This window comes from Eretmochelys imbricata, chromosome 7, assembly GCF_965152235.1.
Source record: "Eretmochelys imbricata isolate rEreImb1 chromosome 7, rEreImb1.hap1, whole genome shotgun sequence".
Classification (NCBI taxonomy): domain Eukaryota; kingdom Metazoa; phylum Chordata; order Testudines; family Cheloniidae; genus Eretmochelys; species Eretmochelys imbricata.
In genome coordinates this window covers 9,322,442-9,336,092 of record NC_135578.1, presented here as the reverse complement: position 1 = coordinate 9,336,092, position 13,651 = coordinate 9,322,442, and positions in this window count along the sequence as shown.

Sequence of the window (13,651 nt, the reverse complement as noted above, 5' to 3'; positions counted from 1 at the left end):
AATCCTTGTTCTTACTCTGGCCTTTTTTGAGTACCCCAGGGGCATGAAAACTCCGGGATTTGGTTTGAGTTTGGTAGGCCACACACAGATACCTAGCTTCAAACAGCTGATAACAATAAGAAACATGTTGTTGTAAATTACTCTTTCTGATCAGCCATCATTCAAATGCTTTGTGTCCTCACCGCCCATTCATGGGCCTTGTATGACTCGTACAAACATTGAAGACCCGAATCTTGCAAAGTCGCTGTTAGGGAAGTCTTGATCCCATTTTAGAGATGACTAAGCTAAGTCATGGAGCCCTGAAGTGACTTACTCACATCACCGGGCAATCTTTTGCCTTTTGCTTTAGTCACAAACCTCCTTCTCTTTCCAGACCAGTGTTTTCCCGAGCAGCGGATTCCAGCTGGTGCACAGGGTGGTGGGCCATCATTGAGTGAGTGGCACTATCAGCCCTGCTGAGGGCAGGGCTTCCTTTTCATCCCCCTCCCCTCCACCCTGGACTGGTGTGCCAAGGCAGAGGGTGGTTGGGGTGAGGAGGTGGTGAGCAGGAAAAGGATACTGGCCTATGATTTTTGCTCCTTTCCCTCCACCAATGGATTTGGACTTTTGGTGGGTTGCCAAAAAAATCCCCCAAATGCAGTTGGTGAGTCACCCTAGTAAAAAGTTTGGGAATCACTTTTCTAGACACTCTGTAATGTGCATGAAAATGTATCCAGTGGTCACCGTTGGCCGCTGCATACCACTCAAAGGACCACAGCTAATTTGTATTCTGTGTATGGCATAGAAGAAAACCACTGTATTGCAGATGATGTGGTAAGTGTTGTCTAATGTTGGTGAACAAGGTACGTTTACACAGTGGAAATGTCAGTTGCGGCAACTGGTTAGGAAGAGCTCATCTGTCTTTACAGCAGGGGTGTAAGAGAGCATGTTCAGGATGTCACTCCAGAAAATTCGGCTCTGCAGGGGTTTTGCAGAGTGCTATTGGAAAAGCTGTAATTCTGGGAATGTCATTGAAATTGAGGCACCTGAGGCAGTCAGATATTTGTAATTTGGCGGGATCAGATTTAAATTACTGTATGGTCATTTTAAAAGCCGATGCATCTGGTAAAGCAGAAATGCCTGTCAAGATTCATTTAAAGAAGAAAATATAATCGGCTTTAGCTAGTCAATGGATTTCTCTCTCACCCACACACACACCAAAAACGCTCCTCTTCCCCACTCCTTTTGTGACAGCTCTTCCTCTGAGAGCAGATTCAGCTGATAACAGGCGTGATTTTAGAAGTACATTGTGTTTGAGCTCACGCTTTGTGTGGTGCTCTTTTGCTTGCAGCAGATTAAACGAGCGGTTTTATAAATCCTGGAGGAAAGGTGTTTACAGGAGGGGCAGCAAATGACCCTTAACTCTAATCGCCCTGAGGGGAAATAACTGTGGCAGAGAAGCAATGACTTGCTTTCACTAGCAGATGTTAATGCTCTTGTCCCCAGTAGTTTAGCTGGTAACACTCAGTTACCTGACCATAGGCAGAATGGCAGTTCCCTTCGTCAGATGTAGCTTTGTGAATCTGAAGGCAGTGAGACAGAAAGTTTGTATTATCACTGCTGCTCCTTCTGAATACAGATTGCAGAGGAGGAAAAGAAGGCGGAATTCCCCCTTTGATGTTCAATCTACATGTAAGTACTTATGCTGTAATCTCTGTAGTCGTATTATTTCTTAGGATGTGTAGGCGGAGAAATGAAGAGCCAAAATCACTTGCTACACTCAGAGTCCCATTGTATATGGAAGGCAAAATAAACTGTCTGAAATGACAGATCTTACAGCCCAGGCTTTCAAATATGCACATACACATACACTTGCATTTTTTAAGGAACTCCATCGTAGGTCATCAGCCAGGATTGAACCCCAGACCACCTGTACTAAAAACATTGTCCGCTGCTTGAGCTAAAGGAAGAACATACCCTAGCTGGTAGCAGGTGTAGTGTGTGTCTTCCTAGATGGGGACATGTAATATGCACACTCAGCAGTGGATTGTACATTTACATGTCAACTGCATGCCTAATTTGTATGCAGAACTACATGGTTGCCTTTGCAAACACCTGAATTTGCCCATATGTGTATCCAGAAATGTGTCTAACTGCCTGTTTGCGTGCAAATACTAGATTTGCCCGTACAGTTATGGTAATTGTACATGCCAAGTGTGCATTTGGGGATACATGTTTGCATGTGCTATTGCCCACAGTTCTGAAAATCCGGTTTTAAATGCCCAGTTGTGTTAACCTTAAAGATTTATGCTACATCTTTTTTTCAGGAATAATAGCATGGTTACAGGAGGATAACCTTCAAGATGGTCTCACCAGAGCTAGGTAGTGAAATCTGAAACCATTCAAAGCTATCATGCTTTGGAAGTTCAGAGCAAACTTGAAACTTAGCCCATTTATGGTTTTACATCCAAACAGTGTGAATGTTGGGGGGGGGGGGGGGTGTCAGTGTAAATCTAAGGCTCTCATTAACAGAGATGGGTCAGAGCCACAGATTTTTCCCTCTGAATTCAGAGCCAAACTTCAGAGATGCTTAGATCCCGGGTTTGGCCCTTTGTAGACTAGATGTGAACGTCCTCAAAATTCAGAGCCCTTTGACACCTGGATTTTGGTTCAGACCCATTTCTTTTTGTTGCTGCTTCCTCACCTCTTTTTCTTAGTTGTATATTAAAATGTGAAAATATAATCATTTTTGTTACTTCAAAAGGACTATAAAAGGAATATTTTAAAAATTATTGCAAATGCTATAATCAGTTGTACTGGGGAGCCGGAGGGGAAAGCCTTGTATGTATTTCCTGTGAAATCTGTTCCTCCAGGGCTAGCTTACAAATTCTTTTGATGCTGCTTTGCTTGATCTCTCTAGTGGATGCTCTGCATGGTAGAATAATCATACCAAAAATCACGGTGTTGCTTTTGGTGGAGGGAAGAATACACTGATTAGCCTCCGCGTCACTGCTAAATTATACTAGAAGCTATCACAGCGAGTGAGGAGTACGTCTTTCTCTCCTCATGGTGTTCCTCTGAGCTGTGATTGCAGTGTCCTGGTGGGTGTGTTGCCTTCTGCTAGTGGAAAGCTACTACCAAATTAAGGCTTATTCATTTGCTTTGTGCACTTAGCTCTGCTAATTGAAATCCTCCTTGCATGTTTCTTTCATCGTGCTAGGTATTGAGCACTGATGCTGCTGAAGAGGTACATCTCCAAAACTGGCTTCCTATATTCCCAGACCAACCTCCGCTCCCTCTTTTCCAGATTTCATACAAAACCGTTTTGCTTCAAATGTTGGTGACCCAAAAAGAAACCACCTCTCTTATGTAGGGCTGAACTCAACCGAGTGGGTGGAACAGCTTCTGTGTTCAAGGGGTCCCCACAGCTGTCTTTAAAAAACGGAAAACCAAATCTCACTGTTTAAAATGCTGCTGCCCTGGAACCAATGCCCGGGAAGGAAGGAGCAAATATGCATGCAGGTGTCTGTCTCACTGCATTAACATAGTGCTAGCATTTATAGCCGCGTAATCAGAATGCAGCATGCACTGATAGAAACACATTCCCAATGAGGTTTCTGTTAGCAGGAACAGCTACAGTAACTTCCACTCAAACTCTTGGCAGAGGAAACCAACAAGATCACTGCTCTTCCAAAAAGGCTTAATTGCAAAGGGTAAGAAATCATCTATGGTGTTTGGTTCCCTATAATCAGCCTGGTATAAAGAGGGGCTCAGTTTGTCAGTGCTTGTGTATCTCTCTCTGGACTTGGAGTAACAGTCCTCTACCACTGGATCAGTGCAGGCACCAGCAAGGAATCCATTTAGGGGGCCTTGGGGTTGGGAGGGCATAGCCAAAAAAAGCTTTCCAAAGCCTCTGCCTTCTGTTAGGACAGACCAGGGAATACATATAACAGAAGGAGACTGGAGCTGGATTTGTAAATAGGCTGGATAATTTTTATGAGCAAAATTCACTCTCGCTGCCCTTGCCTGGTAAGGTAAAGGTAATGAAATCTTGTGTTCCTAGGAGCTAGCTGGTCTCTGCAGAAGTAGAGATGGCATTTACATTTCCTTCCCCCTCAGCCCACTTCATGGACCGCATGGCAGCTCTGGCTGTGTGCATCATGGGTTTGGTCTTGCTCATGTATGAAGTATCTAATACTGTCGTCTGCTGGAGAAAGGCTACTGGACTTGACAGATGAATGGTCTGAAATTGAATAATCTGTTCCTACTGTAGTGCAGACTGTTAGAGTAACTGGCATCTGCCTTGCTTTGTTGGATATGCAGTGACTCTTTTACCCACTGCTTTAAATTGCCCGAGGGCCCCTTTGCATGTCAGTTGCACATATCCCCTTTCAGCCCCACTGTCTCACAACAGATATATTCTGCCTTATGCTCCAATGGGGGTGTGGAGGGGCCATGCATCACCTAGACTCCTACGAGGAATTCTGGTTGACTTGAATAGAATTTATTAAAAGGATCTCCTGGCAGTACACGCGGCTGTGCTTACTAAACCATCTTGTTCAAGAGGGACTTTTTGCAGATGAAGGACAGTCATGCCCAGACCCCTTCTCTGGTCACTTCTTGGCACCTTGTTCCCAGAGGGAACAGGGACGATGGTCTCAGTCAGGCTCTAGCTGGCTCCTGTGCAAAGATGCAAGAAGGAGAAACTCCTTGTGCACTCTACCATGCTTTGTGTGCCATCCAGGGGGCTGGGCCAAAGGAAATAGTGTTTAAACTTTCTCTTCCCTGAGATGGAATTTTGCAGAATGTTGATTTCTTGGTATGTTGTCCAAAAAAACCCTGGCACCATCATCACTCCCGCTGTTGTGGTGTTTGGCATGTGTGTTTGTCCCAGCCGAGATCTCAGCCACTGCCACCAGCCAGAGTAAACATAACTTAATATCAAACATGGGGCCAGATTCATGACTAGTGTTAGTTGCCAGAGCACCATTGACTAAGCTAACTAATGCCAGCTGATCTGGCCTATGCAATCTGAGGATCAAAGCTAATTCTCCACTTTCTGGTAATGGTGAGAGCAAATGTACAACACCTTACAGCAGGGCCCACGCAAGCTAATGCCTGGCACTGTGTCCTCAAGAGGAGCTACAATGGCTCTTTGTCTCAGAGGACCCATCAAGCTGAGATCGTTGTGGCGGCGTTATTTGCAACTTCTAATCTCCACGGTGATTCCAGGAGCCGATTGATCCAAATAAAAATGTTTTGGTGCCATTGTGTCCCAGAAACCGGTATTGCCATAGCCACTCTGTCAGCATGTGTCTTGACAGAGAGAGGATAATGCTGTGACAGCTCAGAATGGAACTGGAGCTGTCCTGACCGTAGTGTTAGAATTTATACTCTTGTTTATTCATTTGCTCCATTTAATAGATGCTAGGGGGCATCTAATAATCAAACCAAAAGGTAACGAGGTGGAATACGGTGGTAGAACACAATTGGAGAGGCGTGCTCTTCCCTCTGTGTGTGAGGGGGACACATCTCCAGGGAGGTATCTGCGTAAATACCATACATGTTAATGGCACAACAGAGACCTAATTACAGGTCAATTCTCCTCCTCTGTCACAGCTGTACCATCCATTCGTATATGGCCAAGCTGAAAATTTGGATTCCCAGGGGAGCCTCTGTATGCAATTATATTTTAATGATGTTATCCAGCTAAAGTGGAGGAGAATTTCCCGTGTTCTCCTGCCCTTTGCCATGTATGCTTCCCTCCCTCAGAGGAGGAATCCGTTGTGGGTTTTCAGATTGTGCTTTTAAAACTTTTTTTCATGTCCCCTGTTTGTTTGAAAAACTTCAGAGACTTTGCTTCGTTGGGTCAAACCCCGAGATGTCAGATGGATTTATACTGGATATTCATTGTGTTTGAGCATCTCAGAAGTCAGCCAGTCTCTTTGGTCCTTTTTGGGGGGTCTTCCTATTATTTCTTTCTTTTTTTCAAACATATTTTTAAAAAAGTAATTTGTAACCTGTTCTCAAAATTCCACACACAAAGGAAGGCTTTAAATAGAAGGACCTCTGGGGAGTTGTGGAAGCACTAAAGCTTAATGCCAGCGAAGATTGTGAAATAAGGGGAAAAAAATCTACATGTTAAATCTGTTAAAGCAGGGGCCCTGGAGTTGTTCTAATACCATATGATGGATGAGAACCTAGCAAAAGAGACATTTGGATTCTTAAATAAGTAAGTACTTTCCTTCCCCAAGCATTTGCTGACACTAATCCGAAAAACAATATTGTGAATGTGGCCTATTTTTTCATCTCTCTTCTCCTCCTACCCCGCTTTCCACCCATTAAAGGGCAGAATAAAAAATATCTACAGTAACACATACGATAGCTAAAAGAAATGGAACTCTATTTTAATTTGCATCAAAAAATGGCGGGCCACATTCTAACAACAGTTACGTCGTTGTCTATGTCTGGAGTAACCCCCTTGACCTCTGTGGAGTAATTCCAGATGTAAACTGGAGTAACTGAGATCAGAATTTGCCCTTTGGAATTAATTTGTTCTTCTTAAATACATTAATACATGGTAAGTTTGTGATGAACTAGTTTTGATTATGTGGTGACCAGGTTAAAATCAGATTTAAAAAAAAATCTTCTGTGCTGTCTGACATTTTCATGTTTCTGCCCCTTTATTCACACTTCTCCTTCAAGATCTTCATGGAGAGAGATCTGTTAGGCAGTATAGCAACACCAGATGAAGCATCCCAAGAGAACGTTCTTTTAACTCTTGGTTACGCCATTGGTGTGGTACTCTAAGCCAGTGGACTGTTAAGACTTGAAATTTAGGTCTTGCCTACACTAAGAAGGGTCGTAGCCGGGCAAGCAAACCTAGTATATGAAAGAGTTCTTTTGCTAGTATAGCTCATATCAGTTCTCCTAAATAAACTGTACCATGGAAAGGACTCTTGCTGGATATAACCATATTCACGCTATGTCTTCTGCTGACATAGCTATGTCGGTGATTGATTTTTTCACATATCTGTACTGTCAAAGCTTTCAAGGGTAGACCAGCCCTTATTGCTTTAGGTTTAAGAGATTCCTCCTGCTGTAGAATGAAGAACTCAGCAGGAAGGGAGAGGTGCAGCGATTTTTGAGCCAGAGGCACAAAGGCTTATAAAGTTTAGACCCCGGAGGGCCGGAACCTCAGTGGATGTGAATTGGCATGACTCCATTGTTTTCAGTTCAGTTATACCATCTGAGGATCTAAGCGATGGTTCTTCCTGAAATCAGGCTAATGTATCTTAAACTTCATTCCAGTTAAACATGAGGTGAACTTCTTTTTTTGTTAGCAATCTAGCTATACTTCAAAAAAGGTTCACGTATAGGCTGGCTCACTTGCTACCTGTGTGTGAGCCTGTAAGAGCTCTAGAAATCACAGTAATGTACGTTTTTGTTGACCAAAGGTGTCAGAACTCTCTTAAATTGTCTCTCTAAGAGCTAGTTCAAGATGGAAATCGCAGGCAGGTGAAGCAGAGGTGGACACGTGCCAGGCAAACTGGAGACAAGAGTGAGAAATTGGAACAAGTGATGGTGGGGTACAGAGAAGATTCCTGTCAAATTACCATTAACTTGGTCAAATGATTCTTTTTGTTGCCGTAGGAAGTCAGAAAACCCCATGAACATGGTCCCAGATGCTTGGCCGTTGCTTCTGCTTGACCTATAGATACAATAATTCCACAAGAACCAAACCAAGTTACTTAAATGTAAGCCAATGTGATCAGAGCTTTAAATTACTGACTTTATCTCTTCTGGGACCAACCTGGATATGTCTGTAATTACTAATTTAATCTGGGCTATTTGAGTTTTAAATGTAATGCCATTATTTTATGCCAAGTCACGTTAACGTCTCACTGTTTTTATTTTCATAGGAGATTAACATTTTTCCATAGGGGGGAAAAAACTGGAAAGGGTTGTATGCAGATTTGGTTTTGGAACAGACCGGCTACAAATGGAATGTCATTTTATATTCTTGAGGGTTCTTTTTTTCAGATAGTCTCAGTGGGATTTGTAGCTGTTATGAGATGCACTGCTAAGAAAAGCCTCTTAGAGTCCTGGACGTTCTGAAGGAAGAAATAGCTTGTAGAACAACTCCTTTCATGATTACAGCAGAGTATTTATTGAGGACCTGCTGTTAAAGCAAACATGTACTTCTTAAGGAGTGACACTGGAGAGACTGTTTGTTTGTATTTTACAAACTGGTGGGAAGATGTAAAGTTTCCCAGTAGATGTTAAGAATTCCCACAGCTATGCCACCAATGAAACACAGCTGTATTATGTAAACTACCACAGCTTGTTGTCTACCTTTTTATTTCATCGTCACACTAGACTTTTCCCCCCACCTTGTTTACCTGTATAGATTAACTGAGAAGAAGATGTGTGATTTGAACCCTCTTGGAAAAGTCCTGTAGTGTTTAATATAAAATGGTCTTCCTGTTTTGGAGCCATTCAGTAAAATGTTATGGAGAACTATATCCTTTCTGTAAACAAAATTCCACAGGGTGTTTGAAAACACCCCTAGAAAAATATTAAATTGTATTAGAGCAGAGCAATTTTTATAGAACCCTACTGGTTTCATCCCTAATTATGCGGGGGGGGGGGGAATACTATACAATATGAGAGTGGGGTTTATTTATACATAATGTTCAGGGAGAAACTGACTGGAATGCCCGGGGAGTGCAAGGCGATCGGAAGGGGATTGGCAAGAAGTGGTAGGAGGGGAAGGAAGCTGCTTTCAGCACCGGAGTGTTAATGTAGAGAGACATAACTCCTTTCTGAGGTGCATACGCCACCTGGATATTAGGCAAGGCTCTATGGGAAGGGTGTGGAGAAGGGGTTCCCTATATTCTCCCTTTGTATCTGTTCTTTAAAACACACACACACCACCAGCCATAATGTAGCCACTAGTACAGTATTTATATAACTCTTTGAAAATTCAAAGTGCCTCAGAAATGTTGGGCCAGATGCTCTCTAACGATCTGGCCCCTTAATGCTGTTCAGGGAGGGCAGAGGGACCAGATCCTGTTTGCAAAGACCTGCAGCGAATTCCCTGGCAGAGGAGAATACTCTGTGCATGTAAACCCAGCTCCTGTCAGCTGCTGCTTATCCTTGCCCTACACCCCTGCAGAATGTGTGAATTCAGCTACGTTCTTCCTCCACCGATGTAGGGACACTGGGCCAGTGGTGTGAGTTAGGGCAGCCTCTCCTCTCGCTCATGCAAGAGCTGACACAGACCGGCCTCTGGATGCCTCATTCCTCTATGTGGAACTTGGAGGCAGGGTTGAATTTAGCTCATTAACTAATCCTTGTCATGCAGCTGTTAGGTTGGTCAGCATGTATTGACATCTCTTCTTATAGATGGGGAAACATAAGGCAGAGAAGCTGAGTTATTTCCCAAAGGACACCGAGAGAGCCAGTGGTAGGAGTAGGATATTGGATCCTGGTCTTGTATTCGGACCACTAGTCTATACCGTTGCATACACCTGGAATAAATAACACAATTGCTGTGTTTAAGATGCAGGTGGTTGTGTTCTAAACTATGTTAGTGGCAATGGAATCGGTCAAACAATGCTATCTCCTATCCGGCAATGTTTGTACAAAATCAACTGGGCAACCCTCATGGGGCCAAATTTCCAAAAGCTTGTATGTTTGGACACCAAGAATTCTGACTCTGATGTCTAAATGGAATTTGTGTGCAGGAACTTCTGAGCAGCTAGATATCCAGAGGCTCAATTTGTGGGTGCAAATGGCTGTCCCAAAACAAGTGCTTCAATCTAGGTACCCAGAACTTTATTTGTTGCTTAATTATGGGTCCCAGGTTTGGTGACCGTGTTGTGGCAACTGAAAATTTGCCCTGTAAAGCTTTAGCTTCAAGCATAACAGAGAAACAATTGACTGTATTACCATATAAGCTTACAGTGAATTTCAAGCCAGGGGCCTGATCCTCCTGTTCAGATCAATAGTAAAACTCATTTTCATGACCAATACGTTTTGAAAGAAAGTGTTTCTATCTTAGCACAGTATTAGCATACAGTATGAATGGAGATATCATTTACCTAGTGAGCTATATCAAGATATCTACTTGTTTTAACCAGAAGTGGCTTTCTCAGCTGCACTGAACAATCTTGTTTTCTGCCAGAAAATAATAAACTATTTTCCCCCTGCAAAAATATCTCTTCGGGGAGTGCTGCTTGAGAATATTCCCAGAGTCTTGAAGCCTTGAATGTATTTTGCAGCTGTGTGTCTCTGAGTATATTTCAACAGGGCTTCAACCACAGCTTACAGTTCAGCTCCACTGAAAGGTATGTTGTAATGCTATTAATTTGAAACAATCTGCTGCAATACAGTCACTTTGTAAAGCCCTAACGAAACTGGTAAGTATTTCATCTCTAAGGGGCTAAGTCAGATGGAAATCTGTGTGACGCTTCCCACCCATCACTTTGAACATTTCTTTCTCAAATGTGTTGGGGAAGTACACCGTACATCTTAAAAAGATGACCTTGTACAACTACATGGATGAACTTTACCCTTCTCCCTGCCTATATTTCACTGAAAAAAACTCAACTCCTGAAAACAGGCGGTATTAGTCAGTGGTTAAAGCATAGGGCTGAAAGTCAGGAGTTCTGGATTTTATTCCTAATTCTGCCACTGACTCATGCTATTTGATTTTGGACTAGTTAGTTAATCTCTGCATCAGTTTCTCTGTTTTGTAAAATGACGAGAATAATGCCTACCTCATAGAGCTGTGCTGAGGATTAATTAAATTTGTAAAGTCCTTTGTAATCCACAGATGGAGAGGGCAATTGTGTCATTATTATGAGGGCATAACTGGCGTAAATGTTACATACGGTAAGACTCCTTATGCGGTGGGTTCTTGTGACTCTCTGATCTGATGAATTATTTTTCCTGGCATCCCATCTCGTGTGTGTGTGTGAGAGAGAGAGAGATGAGATGCTTTTGGTTACTGATTCGTGTTATATTAGTTTTCGAGGAAATATTCTGTAGTGCTGAAATATAAATCTGGGTTTGCTAAGAGGGAAGGTAACTTGCTTTAAACCAGCTCCTCCTTGCAGAGAGACCGATTGTATTCTCTCTGATTTCACACCATCACAAGGATTGTGTGTTGGATCTACTCACTGGATGTTAGCAAAAGGGTGACAAGAATTCAGGCTGCTGTGGCTAAGATAATATCTTTGGTTCAAGTTTGCAGACCAAGAGCTTTAAAAATGGAAATGGTTATTGATAAACAGTCCTATTTTCCTTGCGAGTGCTGGAAATCTGGAACCCTAAGAAATTAAAGCAGTGTACTGAAAATCTAGCTCAGATTATCAAATGTCAGGTTAGCAATGGTTTGAAGGGCTGGGGGGATGATGATATTGCATTCTGGATTAAAAACTGGACTCTGTCTGAAAGTGAGCTAAATAATTTTAGAGCAGTTGGGCAAATCTTGCCCAATAGAAACCTTGATGTACTTTTCATGCTTTCCCACCTTTCTCATTTAAATTTACTTTCAGTGGACCAAATTCACTGAGTTACCCTAGGGATGAATGTGGCCTATTATGTTTCGCAAAAGATCTGGTTTATTTAGCATCATAGGTATGACTTCTGCTTCTTGCTTTATGGGCATTTCTTGACTATAGAATCAGGGAAGCTTTCCCGCTTCCTTGCGAACACCTACGAGAGTGGGTTTTCAGCAATACTTTGACATCCATTAAATAGAAGCACTTCTGTTCTCTGCCTTGGCTGTCAGTTCTTGCTGTAGTGTGAAATTCCTTTTGAGCAGTATAAAATGAAGGGTCAGGAATCAAATGAATACAGGGATTAAAAAAACAAAAAAAAAAAGTATCCAGAGACGCAAGTGAAGCTCATGAAAATTTGTCTGAAAGCCTTTTACTTCAGCTTGTAATAGCTGGCTTGAGCTAAACATGACAAGCTTCATTTCGCGCTCACCGTTTTTAATTACGACCTGGTAATTAAAATCTTAGGATAAATTTTAGCCCCTGGAATAATTAGGTGCAACGTCCACTGAAGTCAGTGGTAACTGTGTCTGCTTATGTCTGAGGCTGAATTTGGTCCCTAGAATCTAGATGTGGAAAAGATGGCCTACATAATCAAGCCCATGTTCCTGCCATTGCAGGATTGAGAATGGAGGGTCAGTTGGGGTTAGAGACTCAATTGGGAAAATCGGAATGCTCCGTTGATTTTATATGGCACTCTGCTGATTTACCCCTGCTGAGGAGCTAGCCAGTTATCTTTTTAGTAATGCAAGATAATCAAGAACATAAGAGTTCCCGTTCCAGACCAGATGACTACTTTATCTGATCAGCAACTTGATTTTAGTCCAGGTGCTTAAGTGAGAGGTTAAACTACCCGGATTATATATATCGAGTTGGACAATTCTGTATGCGAGGTAAAATTCCTTCCTGACCACCCCTACAGTGGTATCCTCTTTTGCCCTGAAGGGTGAATTTTAATGATCTGTATTATTACAGCCCATTTCTGCAGTTTGCTGAGCAGGCTGACTTTCAAGAAGCCCTCCACATTGCAACGAGCCACCTGTCTCTCATTACCAGAAGCCAGAAAGGGACAAGCCTGCCTGATAAATATGGTTCAGCTGCTATGAAATTGCTGTGAGCTAGAAGAGCATTCTGGGTATTGACATGCAAATGAGATGGCAAACCTCCCACTTTGCTCCACAATTACTGTGGGGAAACTATAGACACAAATCTATAAATTGCTCCCTCACATGCACACAACAGATGTATTGTACAGTGCAGGCATATAGTGCATATATATATGGACAATCGAGTATGTTAAGCTGGTGTGTGCATCCCGTGCTCTTATGCCAGATGCCTGTTTACAGTGGGTAGGAATGATACTGTCTCCAGCATAGCATGTTAGCTGCTAACGTTAATGAGTTGCAGCATCCGTTATTAGCCTTTTCACAAGAATATCCTGACCATGCTGTATTAATTCCATGCCATGTGGTGAGACAATTGGCAAGCAGATCTTACTTTTTGAATTCTGTTTACCCGAGGGGCATAAATGCTGCACAGATCAATAACCAGCTGCTCAGTTGTTCAGATCTGAGAGTCCCATCAACTCCCTGGGTTGATTATTTTAACTATTATTGTTATTTTCTACCCAATGGCCAGCTCTGGTTTTTAGCTACCCAGGATTCAGATGGACTGGGTATTAATTTGAAATAAACATCACTGCAATCCTGACTGCGATGAGCAGAATTTTCCAGACCCCAACCATAGCTAAGTGGGTTTATAAAATAAGGGTGAGGGGAGTAAAAGTGGAACTGGTCTGTGCAAAAATGTTAAAGCTGTTCACTTCCATATAAGCTATAAATCTGTTTATCAAATTCATAAGTGCTTTGATCCAATGGAAGCTGCGTAAGATAAAGAAAATTAGATTTCCTGTTACAGACGTGAAATAAAAGTGAAGCCAGAAGCATAGCACCAGATTAATCGTCTTCTAGTTAAATCTTGCAAGTAATACTGTATAAACACTTCAGATCCAAAGGGGATTATGTCCAAACACTGAGCTGATGGAGGAATTTAGAGCTGTTCTGAATTGCATAACAGTCATTTAGACATCCAGTGTCAAGGGAGAG